At 47.6% G+C, this 13,248-nt stretch overlaps 1 protein-coding gene and 1 long non-coding RNA gene across 2 annotated transcripts in view; both read right to left on the bottom strand.

The window, feature by feature from the left end:
• Positions 1 to 13,248, bottom strand: part of PGBD5 (piggyBac transposable element derived 5) — a 98,750-nt gene that overhangs the window by 84,614 nt on the left and 888 nt on the right.
• LOC116572956 lies at positions 2,783 to 10,908 on the bottom strand. Its single transcript, XR_004278557.1, has 3 exons — positions 10,881 to 10,908; positions 3,904 to 3,966; positions 2,783 to 2,959 (listed from the first exon to the last, which is right to left on the bottom strand). It is a non-coding gene; the product is annotated as an uncharacterized LOC116572956 (long non-coding RNA).

Here is a 13,248-nt window from a genome sequence, read left to right on the forward strand (position 1 = left end):
TTTATCAAGTAGAAAAAGAATGAACTTGACTAAAAACATCAAAAATGGGGAAAATAAAAACAAACAAAATCAGATGGGAGGAATAAAATCATGACTGTTTGTCATTACTTTAAATGTGTACAGACTGACTTCTACTAAATCAAAGCGCCTATAGGGGGGTTACAGATCCATGCTGTTCAAGAAACGTACTTAAAATGGCAAAAGGGATTGAGAATGTATCAGGTGAGGAGATACCATGCAAAAGAGAAAGCCGGAATGGCAAAATTCATTGCAGACAAGTTGGGTCTATAGTTATAGGTACTAAGATGAAGAGGGACATTTTTAAAGGCAGAGTTTGGAAAGAAGATGTAAAAGGTATAAGCAGGCACACATCACATAATACCTAAAGACTCTAAAAATGCAAGAACAAGGTAAAATTTTAGCTTTTCAAATGGGAGTATCTACTAGAAGGAGGGAAAAACAAGGACACACAGAAAATAGACATCCTTATTTCCCTCGGAAAACATTTCTTTCTTACACCTAAGAAAAGCCATATTTGTAAAGATTAATTGCATACTAGGCAACAAAGGAAACCTTTACAAGCCTTCCAAATTAAAGATTTAAAGAACAGTTCTTTGATCACAATCCAGTAGAATCAGAATTAAGATAACCTGGTAACAAAAAATTGAAACTACATACAAGTTAAGAAATACAGTCTTCAGTCAAAGAAGAAATCATAAGACGACTGAAGAAAATCTTGAAAGCAATGGAAAGGAGACTATTTCATACCAAAACTTACAGAAGACACCAGAAGTTATACTCTACGGAGACTTTAGTGTCAAATGTCTTCAATTTCAAACATTTTTTTGAACAAAAGAAACTGTACTCATTTAAACCCATCAGAAAAGGGCAGCTCAATAAATCAAAAGAAAGGAAGTAATTATAATAAAGATAAATTTTTAAACTAATAAAAAATATGAGGGGCAAATAAACTCAAAGTTGTTTCTATGAAAGACTAATGAAATAATAAAAAAAACTTCACATGCCCTATTAAGGATAAGAGAGGGGGAAGATGGGGTGTGGGAGGAGGTGGGGAGAGAGGGAAGGGGGAGGGGAAAGGGGGGTTTCAGGGAGGAGGGGAGAGAGAGAGAGAGAAAGAGAGTTGCAAAACAGATAAGGATTGGGAACAGATATAAAAGCAAATGCATAATATAAAAGAATCACTAAACTGCAAGGCACTTTATACTAATCAATTTGATAACCTAGAAGAAACGATGATTCCTAGGAAAACAAAATCATCAAAATGATTCAAGAATGGAAAATTCAGAAGATGAGTTCCAAGACCAGACAGGTTTGCAGCTGGATAACCGTCATTCTACTGTTAAATGGCAACAGGCAATTAAACAATAATAAGCCAATTCACTTGATGAAGCTGAGCACAATTTTAATACCCAAACCTGAGAGGGAGGAGAGGGGAAGCTATTAACAAATCTGGCTTAGGACAGATTAGCTAACAGAAACTGAACTAATGTTAGCAAATAACAGAAGTCAGGCATCTATCAAAGGACTGTATCCTGAGACCAGCTTGGATTCATTCCACGAAAATAAAGGGAGCTCCAGAGCAGAAAATCAATACGATTTACCTCCTCAATAAATTAACTGTGAAAAAACTCTAGGACCATAGCAATAAATGCATTTGATAAAAAATAAAGGCACCTGATAAAAGGTGAGCAGCCATTCTTTATAAAAATGAAGATAAAAACAGAAGGACGTTATGCAGGAGGGATTATTAACTGGGAAGCACTAGATCAAGAGGTAGATAAAATGAGCCCATATTTGTTAAACAGTGACAGAGCCCCATGCGTGCGTGGATAGAGGCGAATGAGCTCATGGATGAGCACCAGGCTGTCAACAGGTATTATAGGGACAAAGGCAGCGGTGAGGAGAGGAGAGTCTTAACAACAGGGAAGAAGGTAAAAGGAGGATTGCAGTTAAAAATTGTGCATGATACAAACACATGCAAATAAGACCAGATATTTTCCCGTGTATAGTTTTTAAAACCCTGCACACATTACTGGAACTACCAACTCTTGCTTTCAGCTCCGCAGCCCTCGCGTGCTTTCCCAGTACCAGGATGCAGGGGTAGATCCTCCGTTGGTGACATCCTATGTCATTGTACTCCTAAAGGGACAGGTGAAACAGCGCAGGGGCTGGAGGTCGGAACTCAGGCATTGCCACACCCACCCCAGCTCCCTGCTTGCCCAGCCCCCACTCTGAAGCTGCAGGCACTTGGAGCTGTTAAGAAGCAGGAATCTGAGCAGTTCTCTGGTTTCCCCTGGAGCCATCTGCATCCATCATGTTTCCCACAGCTCTCCCCGAGTGTTGGTGCTGGCTCCCCCCGAGTGTTCCCTCAGCTCCTAGCACACCCTTCTTAGGAGAGCACCTAGTACTCCACGTCACAGTGCTCTGTTGGTCACCTGCGTCCATTGATCCACTCTGTGCTGGCTGAGGGCCGGAGCCCCCTCTTGTTAACTTCTCAAGTCCGTTTCTAATGCAGCAGCACCTGGCACATAAGCACCCTGTCAGTATCTGCCAAATGAATGAAATGTACTCAAAACATAGTATGAAGTCTGCGTTCTGAAACTCCTTTTTGGAGCCGTTTGCTTTCGTTTTCCCAGGCAATTTAAAAAATTTCCGGCCTTGCTGCCAATAACCTGAAGGGGTGAAGGAATGCCGGCGTGCCCCATGGGACACATCGCTCTGGATGGTCCTTTGGCAGCAGGGACATTGATAGCACTCTTCCAAACCCAGCAGGATGGTGGAAGGGGTACGTGGCTGAGTGCCTCCCGGGTCTGACCCTGTGTGACGCCACCCGGTGCCTGCAGCTGCCCTCTGGAAGGTGTTGCTTTAGCGGCAGAGCCGGAGGGCACCAAGCGTGTGTCTGTCTCCAAAGTCCTGGGCACCACATCACAATGCCTTCCTGAGAAGCAGAATCAAGGACAGTTGCTGATCTTCATTCCTTCCCACCAAAGGTATCTCATACACCATCTTTGGAAGTTGGAGCCAGGGGGCGCCTGGGTGGCTCAGTCGGTTAAGCGTCTGCCTTCAGCTCAGGTCATGATCCCAGGGTCCTGGGATCGAGTCCCACACATTTGCCTCCCTGCTCAGCGGGGAGCCTGCTTCTCCTTCTCCCTCTGCCATTCCCCCCACTTGTGCTTTCTGGCTCTCTGTGTGTCAAATAAGTGAATAAAATCTTTTTAAAAAGTTTGGGCCATACTCTTTAGCCATTCTACTTTCCCTGGGGTAATTTGCCACCTCCCTGAATTTACCTGCATCTTTCCCAAAATCTACTTATCTTCCAGCCTTCTTGACCATAATGAGTCTATAAATTTTCAACAGACAGTGTGAACTTACACTTGCTAATATTTGCATAACATGCACCTCTTTCGATCTCAAAGAAAAGCTTCGCACCGCAATGGTCTCTAATCTCCAATTAGGTTCTGTTCCGGGATCCCACTGGAATTCTACGCGCCTGTCCCCTAAGATGCCCATAAATTGTGGTCCAGTTTCCCAGCCAGCCAAGGAAAGCACATGGGAAATCTTGCTGAAGTATGAGTAAGAGCCAACGAAAGGGAACATATTTATCTGCCTCGAATGCTGGGACCTGAGGAAAGCAAGTTTCATTACAGACAAATCAGGAAGGAGGTGCAGATTGCTTTTTATGTCACTCTGGAGTGGAGGTCTGCTTACTCACAGAAGCTCAAAATCTTCACAAAGGACAATGCCCCCCACCCCCAAAGTCAGCTGGGGATTCTCAGGAAAACTTTAATTGAAGGTATTACAGATTCTTCCAACTTCCCAAAATGCAGGAGGAACATCTACAAGCAAGACTGTCACCACTTTCAGACAATTACACTTATTTACATTTTTTCTTCCTACAAAATCATCCTCTCTCCCAATCCATGATCTTCTTTTTGTAACAGTTTCCTAAAGAAGAAAACAGGTGTCCTCCCATTCCAGTTCCATCCAAAATAATAAAATAAAAATCTTTAAAATTAAAAAAAATTGTGATTTGTTGAGACAGAGCACATAAGCAGAGGGACAAGCAGACTCTCCCACTGAGCAGGAAGCCCGATTTGGGGCTCGATCCCAGGACCCTGAGACCATGACCTGAACCGAAGGCAGATGCTTAACCAACTGAGGCACCCAGGAAGCCCCAAAATAATTCAATTTTTAATCACTTTGCCATAGACACTTTTGGGTGGCTTTGAAACACCAGAATCTCATTGACTTATCAGTGTCCTCTTCACCATCTCAGAAAAGGACTGGGTGCCTCTCAGAGGCCTCTCTCCCCTCCTGACCCAGGTCCCAGCCAAAGGTCCTTCACATTAGAGTATGAGGAACTGAGGGGCTGCTGGGAAGCGGGATGGGGTGTGGAAGCACCCTGGGGTGGGGTGGGGGGCTCTGGGGCCCTCCCACTCCCAACTTCAAAGACAGCGCCTGCTTTCCCCTGCCTTATATAGGTACCCTGGGTTTGCCCTCTTTAAGGTTCCTGGTTGCTGCAAAGGTCTGAAAATCTCCTAAGTAGCACAAAAGCCATCATGTGCATTTTGGCCACACGGGACAGAGGGAGTTTAAAGAAAGAAAGATAAAGCTCCCCAGAATGAGCCAGCAGCTCTGGGCTTCCCCGCACATCTTTCCTGATCCTCAGAACCCTAGGAAGGAGCCCCTTGGTGCAAAGTCACAGGGTGAGCCCACGCACAGCCCAGGCCTCCTGCCCCAGGTCCTCTCCAGCCATAAACTGACCCCTTAGCCCCTTCCAAACCGTCTACAGCCTCAAACCACCGACGTGCGGTTCAGCACCCATCTCCAGAGCGCCGGATGCACGTGGCTTCCCGGCACCCTTCCCTGGCCGCTCCCAAAATCACCATGGGAACGTCGCAGCAAGGAGACAGGGAATCGATTTTTATCCTCTGGGTTGTCTTCCCTCGTAGCCCCTCAGGAGTCCCCACGCAGCAATGCCGCGTGGGCCCTACTGCTCTGAATCCACTTCCCCCGAGGAATCCGCTTTTCTTCAGCATCTGTGTCTGAAAACCCGGCTCCTCTAACACCCCCCACCAAACGTACCATGAACCAACTGGGGAAGAAGTTCATTTCTGGCCGACAAGCCTTTAATCCCTGAGAGCTGTGGCTGATGCGGGAGCAGCTTTTCTCCAAATGGTGATTTCGATACGAGGTCCTTTTGCCTGCCGGCCCCCAACATCCCTGACGTGTGGCTCCGAGGGGCCTCCCCGCAGCAAGGCCTGAGAGTGGAGCCCACCCTTGGGCTCATTTTCCACCGCCCTGAATCCAGGCAGCGGCCCCGTCTCACTACAAAGGGTGCTGAGTAACGAGGTGCCGCCACCAGGAAGAGAGGCAGCAGGTCAGACAGATCTGGAGAATGACACTGGCCTTCAAGGGCCCCTCACAAGGGAAATACCATTAATTAGCAGATCTGACCAGATATACTGTGTTCCACATTCACGCTGTAAGGATGGGGTTTCCTCGAGCCCTAATCAAAGGAACTCTTTCACCCGAGATCACTTCACCAATCGGTGACTCAGTTTCCTTATACTAAAAATGAGGATAATAATACCTCACAAGATTGTTTTGAGGAAGCACACACGTTACAAAGTGTTTAGAGGCACCTGGGTGGCTCAGTGGGTAAGCATCTGACTTCAGCTCAGGTCACGATCTCAGGGTCCTGGGATAGGGCCGTGTCAGGCTCCTTGCTCAGCGAGGAGTCTGCATGTCCCTCTCCCTCCCTCTTCACTTCCTGCCCTCTCTCTCTCTCTCAAATATATAAATAAAATCTTAAAAAAAAAAAAACGAAGTTCTTAGAACACTATCTGCACATAGTACAGGACACACAAGCACTTGTTAAACAGATAAAAGGGTACAAGAGGCTGGCTTCCCTTCAGATTTCTAATAGGCTCCTGTCTGGGGGTCTCTAGCTCTTAGGAAGTGGGCAGGCCGCAGAAGCCCAAGGTTGTAGAGTTCCTCTGAGGCCAAGTTCAGTTTCCTATGCAGGACAGAAAACCTGTAAAATACATCCCAGACTTGCTTCGCTGCCTTCCTAGTAGGGAATCCGTTCCCTCAAGAGTGGTCCAACCTCTCTTCCACTATTTGGGATGTAGAAAACGTTTAGACATTTCTCCATTGGTGCTGATTCCATCCTCATTTTTAACAATCTAGCTGTGTGTTCATCTGGTCTTCTGTTAGTTCCTTTATTCAACAAACACAGAGGACTCACCATGTCCTAATTGTGACCAAGACATCCAGCATCTCATCCCACAAGGGAAACATATTAGCAAATGTGGCAGCAAAGAGGGATGGGGTAAGGCAGTGACATCTGAATCAAGACCAAACTAACAAGCAGAGCCTGCCATGAAGAACATTCCAGGTATGGGCCCCATAGGCATGAAGGCGGAAATGAATAGATTATGTGCAGGACGGCAGGACAGGGGACTAAGGGGACACTGGAAAGGAAGGCTGTGGAGCAGCTGTCGGCATTGGAGGCCTTGCGAAGGACTCTGGAATTCCCTTTGGTTTCAGCTGGAAGCTACATGAAGGTTTAAGCGGGGAATCATCAGATTAGCCTATATTTGTAAAAGATCGCTCCTCTTCCACAGAAGAAATGGGGATGGGGTGGGGGTGTCCGCGAGCCTAGAAGCTGGAAATGGAAGCAGATGAAGTTTCCAATATCCTGGCCAAGGAGTGTGTCTGTCGCAGAGACAGTGTAAAGATTTGCAGTTCTAAACTTTTTAGTAAAGTGGCTTATTAAACACACAGTTAACTATGGCCCGGGGTTCCTACTTTTGTAATAAGTTTTTTCTGAAACTCAAAAAGGGGAGAGGGGCTCTCTGCACCACGTGCCAGTCGGGGCAGAACATCATCGTCACATTACAGGGTGTTTTCAGAGCCTGTTATCCTTTTGGTACGACATCCCTCCCACCCCGAGACAACACCGTGCCTCTTTCCGCCAACAGAAGTTGAGTTTTTCCCTTTCCCTCTTCCTTCTTTCGAGGGCAGAGCTCAGGGCTTCTCCAGAGATTCCATCCTAAGTTCGTAGATCTCACCGAGCCGACCACATTCCCCTCCCCGTGGGCGCCAGGAAACGCCGGAAACATCTGTATCTGCACCTGAACATGGGACCTTGGATCCCAGCTACAGTTACTTGTGCTGTGGTAACAATGACATCATGTCACGTTTCAGGACATTTTCGTAAATAAGGCCTCGGGTCGGGATGCTCAGGGTAGGAAAAGGGTGGGTCCACCCCTGGGCAGAGTAGGCATACCTTCTCTCTCCTCCTGGCCTTTGCCCGAGTTGGAGATGCCCTGTTCCTTCCTCTTCACCTGAGTAATCATTATCTCTGCTTCCAGAAGCAGCTCAGGGGGCCACCTCCATCAGAGGGGCCACCTCCTCCCCAACCCTGCTGGACCAGGTGACCCTCCCCAGAATTCCATATAAATCCCTGTTAACGTTGATCCCACTGCTTCCTAGAGGCTCTTTCTCCTTGTCTTTACTTTGTCTCTCCTGCTGGACCCCAGGAGACAGGTCTCACTCATCATTTTATCCCAGCAGGGTTCAATATGTTGCTGAATTAACACATGGCATGTCCCGCACATCGCTGGCAGCTGGATGAACTGGAACACAGTGTGGCAGCATGTACTGAAGCAGGGGTTCTCAGAGCACCAGGGGGCTCGGTCGGTGAAGCATCTGCCTTTGGCTCAGGTCATGATCCTAAGGTCCTGGGATCCAGCCCTGCGCCGGGCTCCCTACTCAACAGGGAGTTGGCTTCTCCCTCTCCCTCTGCCTCTCCCCTCCCTCTCAAATAAATAAATAAAATCTTTTCAAAAAATAAATTTTAAATAAATTTTTAAAAAAATTAAGCAGTTGTTCTCAGCTGCAGGTGATTTGGCTCCCCAGGGGACATATGGCAATGCCTGGAGAAACGTTTGGTTGATGTAATTGGAGGAAAGGGCGCCACTGGGCATTTCGTGGGGAGAGGCCGAATGGAGGCGGCCAACATCCTGCCATGCACAAGACAGGCCTCAGGAAAACATCACCCAGTCCACGAGGTCGACAGTGCAGAGGGGGAGACCCGCATCTAATCTAGGACCTGGCAAACCTTTTCCTAGGTTTACATGCTCAAGGGAAATGTATCTGTCCGTCAAAACCACAAGAATGTCTGAAGCAGCTTATCCTCAGAAGCCCCAAACTGGACGCCATGTAAAAGACCATTAACAGGAGAACGGATAACCGACTACAGTACCTACGTGATGGAAGACAACACACGATAATGAAATTTAAGATGCCACATACACGACAACAAGAAGGAATCCACAGATGTCCTGAAGGAACTGAACCACCAGAGCAAGGTAACAGGCAAACTTGATCGCTGGTGATGGAAGAGAAGCAGGGGGCAGGGAGTGACTGACTGGGAAGGAGCAGGAGGGAACCTCTGGTGTGCTCAGAACGTTCCTGATCCTCATCTGGGTAGTAGTTACACATAGCGTGCCACATGCTAGGACTCACGTGCTGTGTGTGTGTATTACACCTCAGCAAGATTTACCAAAGGCAACGGTCCTCTAAGAGCCCCAGCGGGCAGGAATCACACACTGGAGCAGGTCCTCCGAGCATGACTTTCTAAGGATTTCAGTGCACAGCCGGCAGGAGCATTGTAGATATGTTTCTGGAGACCTATTTCACCACAGTACACCAAAAACCTTACAGTGGGTCCTTGATTCAATTCTGCTTCAGGTCATTTTCTGCTAAGGATTGTGCTACAGATGTGCACACAGACAGGTTTCAAGAATATTTATCACAGCAGAACAAATACAAGAGGGAGGCAGCAACAACACCGACCCAGAGGAAACTGTGTGATACCGCGGACTCATTAAAATTGACATTTAAAAATGTAAATGGAAAACGACTACAATATATTAATTACAATTAAAGAGCAGGTCACCCAACAAGGTGACACCTAAGATATATGAAGAATATACTCAATATGATTAACTATGATTAGCTAAGGTCATAGGGGTTATGGGATTTCTTAAAATTTTATCATTTTTTCCCTAAAATGTACATATATTACTTATTAATAAGAAAAAATACACAATCACACTTCTTAAAAATAAACGTGAGTTTTCAACTCTAAAACTGAGTACCAGGGGCACCTGGGTGGCTCAGTGGGTTAAGCCTCTGCCTTCAGCTCAGGTCATGATCCCAGGGTCCTGGGATTGAGCCCCGCATCAGGCTCTCTGCTCAGCAGGGAGTCTGCTTCCTCGTCCCTCTTTCTGCCTGCCTCTCTGCCTACTTGTGATCTCTATCTGTCAAATAAAATAAATAAAATCTTTTTAAAAAAATAAAATAAATAAAATAAAACTGAGTACCAGACCCCACACAACCCCCAGATTCCCCATGGATTCAGAGCCCTGATGCCTGCAGAAGCGCTCTATCGACGCTCATCACAGTGGCTGAGACAGATTAAATAAAGAGATAACATTCCAGATTTCCTGTCTCTTATCCGACTGTGCAGATTGGTTACACAAATCCAAATCCTTACATGCATTAGACCTCACTGAACTGCATACGCCCTGAGAAAAAGTTACAAGCAATTCCTGTAAAAATACGAAAGTATTTCTGACAGCAAAAGTTTTCAGATGCTGTAAAGAAAAAAAAAAAAAAAACTAAAAAGGCACGACCTTCCCTGATTAATCAAGTCTCCCTCGAGAGAAGGCTACCACTTCCCCAGGTAATCTCATCGCCTCAGACGAAACCATGTTTCTCTGTGAAGTAGAGGTGATCGCGGCTCTCTCGGAGTACTCGCAAAGGTTTGGCGTGGTTATGAAACGGAACGCTATGACTGGGGCCCGCTGGTTGTGGTCACCGTTATGCCCACAACCTGAACACCACCTCCCTCCAGGAAGCTCCCTTCTCTGAATTCTGTGTGGTAGGGGCACGTGGCTGACTATTAGGGAGCACTGCATAAGGTGTACCCTGTCGCTCGCCCAGACGCCCAGCTCCTCCCGGAGCCACCTAATGCCATACAGAGCTAAAGCTGGGAGCAGGGGCTCACCGTGGACACCAATGACGAGGGCCCAGGTACCTCAGCTCACAAACCCATTACAAGCGTATACATTTAACTCTAGCTTTAAGATGTTTCTCCTCTTACTTCTCAGTCAAAAAAGACTTAAGCCGAGTAAACCAACAACAAACCCTAAGATAAAACATTTAACCGTGTTAATTTCCAAAGCCCTACGGTCGTCTTCAGCTTCTCAAGGTCACACCTCCCTGCTGAATGATTACCGAGGGTTGCTGACATGGTACACAGAAAAAACACTCTTAGGATGTCCAGCCTCTAAGAGAAAAAGCAAACAGCTCAGAATCCAGCCAGCCACGGCAAAGGAACCACCGACAAAGCCAAACACAGAGGGGCCCCTGAGCATCTGGGAATCTGCCTGTTCCTTTGCCTCCTTAGAGGGAACAAGTCACAAGACTGCTCGGAATGGGAAATGAAAAGGGCAGAAGCCAGAAGCAGCGGGTCCTGAATTTCGTGCTGCTTCCAAGGAGTGAGCCCGCCTGCTGTGTCAGTTATTTACACAGTGGGCAGGTGAGGCTGACAGCTTGAGGGGGTTATTTTAGAGGGAGAGCTGTAAGTCTGACCAGGAGAAGGTTCTGGACCCTGGGGTCCCAGCACGCATCTCCAGCTTCCAGGCTGACCCTCCCTTCAGACAGGGTTTAAGAGGCAGCCGGGCAAGCATGGTCTTTGTATTTAAATCACCTCAAGGGGGCCCATATCTCCAGGCACAACCAGAACCCAGGGAGGAGAGGGAAGGGGGAGAGGGAGAGGGTACCTCCACTCCTATCTGCTGGCTGCACTTCGGAGCGCCTGATCCAGGAAGCTAAATGCGTGGACAGAACAGAAGGAAGAATCTGGGAAGATCTGGAAGACTAGAAGAGCTGCTCGCGGACTAGTCTCAACCTGAACCACAGAAACACCTCTGCCTCCCTGCCCTCCTCCCCTCGGCTGGGCACCAGCTGCCTCCCTACTGCACTCCAGATGCAGATCCAAGCTCAGGGGTGCCCAGTGCCGATGCCTCTCTCCGGCGCAGGGACTCTAGGGCATCAGCGGGACTCCTAGACAGCACCTGTGATCTCTAATTTAAAACCAAAACCAAAATCCCCAACCAGCCCAAGCCAGCACAAGCAATACATATTTATGTGTAAGACACCTATGCACACATACACATTCATTTATCTACACACACACACACACACACACACACGCTTTTGCAGCAGAAGGCAGGCATGAAACCTGTTCCCTAAGTCCTTTGCTTTCCTCATCTGCTTCTAGCAGCAACAGCCATTTCTGCTACGGATTTTCCTATTCGAGGGTTGATCACAGATCCAAATGCCACCGTCCTGTTTGCCACCCTTTCCTACCCCACCGGCCCGCTGACGTCTGTCAGTGAAACAGGGAACAAAGATGGAAGACAGGCCCAAGCTGCCTTCCTTGAAAGTGGGGTTATATTTGACACTTTAATAAACCTCAGAGCCTGAGCCTCTCTGCTCTCAGACTGGCCAGGGTGCAGCTCTCACTCTTACCAAACCCGTCCATCTCTCTCCCCCCACCGCGGGGCACAAGGGTTTTCTCTGCCTGGCATCTATTTCCAGGCCCCATAAATCATATCCCATTGTTCCAGGCCATCTGAACTCATGCTTAATAAACCATCCACCTCACCCTTCCGCCACCACCCCAAATTTCCCACAGGGAAAGACTGTTTCAAGAAGAAAAGGAAATTCTTCATTAGGGCTGGATTTGAAAAGCAAGCTTCCACAAAAAACGGAAAACAAAATTGGGTATAAATACCATCCAATAACCACTAAATGTCTTTGGTTAAAGCACCTGCATGCCTGTGATTCTCGGGTCCAGATGTGAAGCTCAGTGCACATCCAAAGGAAGCAGAATTTGAACCTGATGCTAAATGACAAATGATCCTGAACTTCATGACCATTTAAGTGCCAGCAGTGGCTAGATTAAATTGCTCTGATGCAGAATTTCTCCCAAGTATAGGTTACTGAGAAACATAATATTGCTTGAAAATGTATTTAGGTGCGCTCATCCTTCTCAGACCAACACTCATGGCTCTTAGTCATAACCAGGCTTAAGCTAACACGATTCCCCTATTTTCCCCAGAGAGGGAGGGGAACAAGAGGACATGTCTCTCATGTTCCAAGATCAAAAACTGGATCACAGCACTCACAGCATCAAGTCTGCCAAACCAGAGCTCTGGGTATGTACAATTCTTAAAGAGCTAATTGAATGGAAAACAGCCATCTGGGGCTGGAAACCCTTATGACATTCTGGCAAATGTATGGGGTTTAAAAGGATTATGCAGGGTGATGTGACTTTCAAAATTCCCAAACGCTGAACTGAAGCCTAAATGAGAATATGTTAAATTCACCCATTCCAAAACACAGCACAGTTGACTCGGACCCTACGAGCCCAGCTGTAGCTCAGGGTGTCCACACTGCAGCCTGTCCGTGGGAGGATCTGCAGACCACTCCCTGCTGAGAGAGTCCAGCCAACCCAATCAGCCTACCAGCAGGCTGTGGCACAAGCTCCAGATGCAAGCCCAGGCACCAGCCAGGGTTCCCTTTGGCCTGCCCTCCTATGGTTGAACAACAATCATGGAGAGCCACAGGGAGAGCGGCATTGGATCCAGTATGGCCACTCTCTGGTCCTCCACAACACTGGTTGCACACTCTTCAACACAAGAAAATGGTGTGCAGAAACAAGGGCCTGCCACAGTAGGCTGTCGAGCAAGGAACAGAAAGCATCAGGGGACAGGTGGGACTGCTGGCTGGTCTCCACCTCTCCCAGAGGGCAGAGGCCGCAGAGCTTCTGCAGGCTAAGCAGAGACGTGTCAGAATTACCTTCCCAAAATGAAGGCAGTAAAGGAGGACTTCAAGCAGCCACAACTGCCAGCAGGCCTGCAACCCCCAGATATCAGGGGCTTGACCATGACCGTGTCGGTAAGCAGAACACACAAGTGCCTTCCGGAGCGAGAGCAGACAGCTTAACGCTGCTAACTGGTCCTCTCACTCTTCTCTGCTCTGAGCAAGTGATCCTGAAAGGCATGGACAAAGTGGGTCAGATTCACTGGAGAAAACACGAGCCAGTGAAGATGTCCCGGCTCGCACTGGGCCTCCCTCCAAAGG

Source organism: Mustela erminea, chromosome 14 (genome assembly GCF_009829155.1).
Source record: "Mustela erminea isolate mMusErm1 chromosome 14, mMusErm1.Pri, whole genome shotgun sequence".
In the NCBI taxonomy this organism is placed as follows: domain Eukaryota; kingdom Metazoa; phylum Chordata; class Mammalia; order Carnivora; family Mustelidae; genus Mustela; species Mustela erminea.